Source organism: Tenrec ecaudatus, chromosome 3 (genome assembly GCF_050624435.1).
Source record: "Tenrec ecaudatus isolate mTenEca1 chromosome 3, mTenEca1.hap1, whole genome shotgun sequence".
In the NCBI taxonomy this organism is placed as follows: Eukaryota; Metazoa; Chordata; class Mammalia; order Afrosoricida; family Tenrecidae; genus Tenrec; species Tenrec ecaudatus.
The window spans coordinates 6493811-6497428 of record NC_134532.1 but is presented as its reverse complement, the minus strand read 5'-3'; the positions used below and the strand labels follow the sequence as shown (position 1 = coordinate 6497428).

General features: G+C 39.8%; 1 non-coding gene across 1 annotated transcript; it reads left to right on the top strand.

The window, feature by feature from the left end:
• The first annotated feature begins 226 nt into the window (after positions 1-226).
• Positions 227-389, top strand: LOC142443812 (U1 spliceosomal RNA). Its single transcript, XR_012783559.1, has one exon. It is a non-coding gene; the product is annotated as a U1 spliceosomal RNA (small nuclear RNA).
• The last annotated feature ends 3229 nt before the right edge of the window (positions 390-3618 follow it).

Below are 3618 nucleotides of genomic sequence, written 5' to 3'. Positions count from 1 at the left end.
TGGTCTATTCAATGGCCTCTAACAGAGTAATTGCTTTTTAACAGCAATTACACTAGTGCTTTACCAAACAATTGGGTACAATGGGCTAACCAAATTCACACGTCAAATCATCTATCACAGACGCTGGGAAAAGTCCTTTTCTAAGGTTTTTCTAAGGAAAATAGCTAGTCTTCTGGGGGCAGAAAAAGCAAACAAGAAAAAGTAGAAATTGAAAGAATATACAGACATACTTACCTGACAGGGGAGATACCGTGATCACAAAGGTGGTTTTCCCAAGGTGAGGCTTATCCATTGCACTCCAGATGTGCTAACCCCTGCGATTTCCCAAATGTGGGAAACTCAATGGCATAATTTGTGGTAGTGAGGGACTGCGTTTGCGCTCTCCCCTGTAAAAGAAAAAAAAAGAATATATAGAAACAAGATTGTGACACTTGGCTTTGTGTCTGTTTGTCTGTGACACCATTCTCGGTGGTTTGGCAGCTGAGACCTCCTCCCATAATGGGAACTATCAAAATGCAATGAACTCCGTAATAGCACCTGCTGGCAACCAAGCAGGTATTCAGGCCATGTTGTTGCAAGGTGCCAGCTGCGCTGACGATTTTCTCAGCACACAGATTGAATAATCTTAGTGAAAGAATGCAACCCTGTGGCACACCTTTCCTGATCTTACACCATGCACTATCCCTTGTTCTGTTTGCACAACTGCCTCTTGACCCATGTACAAGTTCCTCGTGAGCAAGATGAAGTGTTCTGGGATCCACATTCGTCTCAAGATTATCCATAGTTCTTTACGATCCACACAGTCGAATACCTTGGCGTAGTCAATAAAACACAAGTGAACATCGTTCTGGCATTCTCTGCTTCAATCCAAGATCCATCTCCAATCAGCAATCATATCCTGTGTTCCATGTCCTTTTTGAAACCCAGCCTGAACTTCTGGCAGCTCTCTGTCAATGTGGGGCTTCCAATATTGTTGGATGATCTTCAGTAAAAGATTAATTGCATCTAGTATCAATGATATTTTATATGATTTCCACAATCTGGTGGGTCACCTTTCTTTGGAATGGGTACAAATATAGATCTCTTCCAATAAGTTGATGAAGTAGCTGACTTCCAAATTTCCTAGCATAAATTAGTGAGTGCTTCCAGTGTTTCATCAACTAATTGAAATATCTCATCTATTTCTGGAGCCTTGTTTTGGGCTAATGATTTCAGTGCAGCTTGAACTTCTTCCTTCAGTAAAATTGATTCTTGTTCATATGCTACCTGGTGAAGTGATTGAATGCTAACTAGTTCTTCTTGGTACAATGACTCTGTGTGTTTTTTCCATCTTCTCTTTATGCTTCCTGCATCATTCTATATTTTGCCCATAGAATCTTTCACTATTGCAGCTCAACCTTGAATTCTTTCTTGAGTTATTTCATTTTAAGATATGCTGGGCATTTTCTTCCTTCTTGATTTGCTCACTCTAGGTCTTTGCACAATTCATTATAACATTTGACTGCCTTATCAAGCTGCCTGTTGAAATTTTCTGTTCATCTCTTTGAATTCATCATTTCTTCCATTTGCCATAGCTACTCTAGGATGAAAAGCAAGTTTCTGAGTTTCTTTTGACATCCACTCTGATCTTCTCTTTCTTCCCTGTCTTTTTAATGAGCTTTTGATTTCTTCATGGCTGATGTTCTTGATGTCATCACACATCTCATTGGGTCTTCTGTCATTAGTATTCAGGTCATCAAATTCATTTTTGAGATGCTTTCAAAATTCTGGTGGCATAGACTCAAGTTCATAGTTTTGACTCTCATAAACATGTTTTAATTTTTTTAGCTTCAACCTCAAATTACATGTGAACAGTTGATCTTTGGTCTTCTTTTAGCTGATGATACTGTGCTTCCCCATTCTCCCTTCCCATGGGTATAGTCAATGTGATTTCTGTGTATTCCATCTGGAGAAGTCAATGTGTATAGTTGGCTTTTGTGTTGTTGCTATGAATACGTCGTTGGTCTTACAAATTCTATCATGTAATCTCCAGCTTCATGTCTATCAGCAAGACCACACTTTCTAACTACTGTTCCTTCCTCCTATTCCAACTTTTTCATTCTAACACCAATAATTATCAGTTCATATTGATTGCATGCTTGATTGATTGCAAACTGAAGAAATCGGTAGAATGCTTCTATTTTACATCATTATCTTTACTGGTTTGGGTATAAACCTGAATAATAGTTGCATTGACAGGATTCACCTGTATGTGGAGAGATATTAACCTGTCACACACAGCATTGTTTTCAAGCTAGATCTTGAAATGTCCTTTTTGACAATGAATTTCAGTTAAATCTGAAATTCCCAGTGTATTAAACTATCTGATTTCTGATACAAAATAACCAATGCCGGTCCATTTCTACTCACAGACACTGTGGTAGTTACATAATTTCATGTCAACTTGACAACATATAAAAGGGTAGGGGTGGAGTTCAACCTGTCAATCAGGTTACAGCCTGATGGTACCTCCTTGTGGATGTGGCTTTCTCAATAGGAGAGCCCTGAGAAACCACCCCTCCCTCTCTGCCTTCACCTTCCTAGTGGTGAGCCACTCTGAGACCTACCAGAACCCTATATTGAATTGCACCATTGGCTCCACATGACCTTGCACCAGTGTCCTGAGATCTTCCTGCATTCTGCATCATTACATGTGGTTGCATTAGGCTCAAGAGAGACTTATGAACTAGTATAAGACTTATGGACTTGAGCTGGACAGGCTGGCATGTTTTCCTGAACTATAAAGCTTGTTGATATAAAGCTCTTTCTTACACATATTTGAGTGTCACCTGATTTGTTTATCTAGTCAACCTGACCTAATTACAGACACCCAGGATACTGATCTTTATGCATTCCACACCATTTTTATGACTTCCAATTTTTCTAGAGTCACACTTTGTACATTCCAAGTTTTGCTATTAATTGATGTTTTCAGCCATTTCTTCTCTTTTTGAGTTGTGTCCCATCATCAAATGACGACACTGAAGACTTTACTCCCACAGGTGTTAGTCCATCCATGCCATTATGGTGACTCTAGGTAGCTTGTCTTCTATCACTTTGAATGCCTTCCGACCTGAAAGGTTTGCCTCTGGCCCTATCTCTGACATTGTTCTGCTTCTACTTATTAGGCTTTCAGTATCTGACAATGCCTCTGTATCCATATGGGGTTCAGTGACTGAGTCCTCGGAATTGGACATCCCATTTCTTCTTCACAGTCTGTTCTTAGTCTGGAAGTTTTCTGAAACCTGATCACTTCAGGTGGATTGGCTGCTATTGGAAATGCCAGTGACATAGCTTGAGTAATATATAAAACACCACAGTATGACAAAATGTTGGACAAGTGGTGGTCTGTCACATAGGGTCTCGATTAATCAGAAGTGATTCCACTGCACCCAACAGCAATCATTGCAGGAAAGAGATGAAAGCGGCTCTTACTAGGTGATGTGGGGCATATAGAGGATGCCTTGCTTATCCGAAACGCCACAAATAGATGGCTTTAAAAGACAGAAATTTATTTTCACAGTAGGAGGCTAGAAGTCTAAACTTCCATGCTGACTGTAGAAGAAAGCTGTCTTTCTG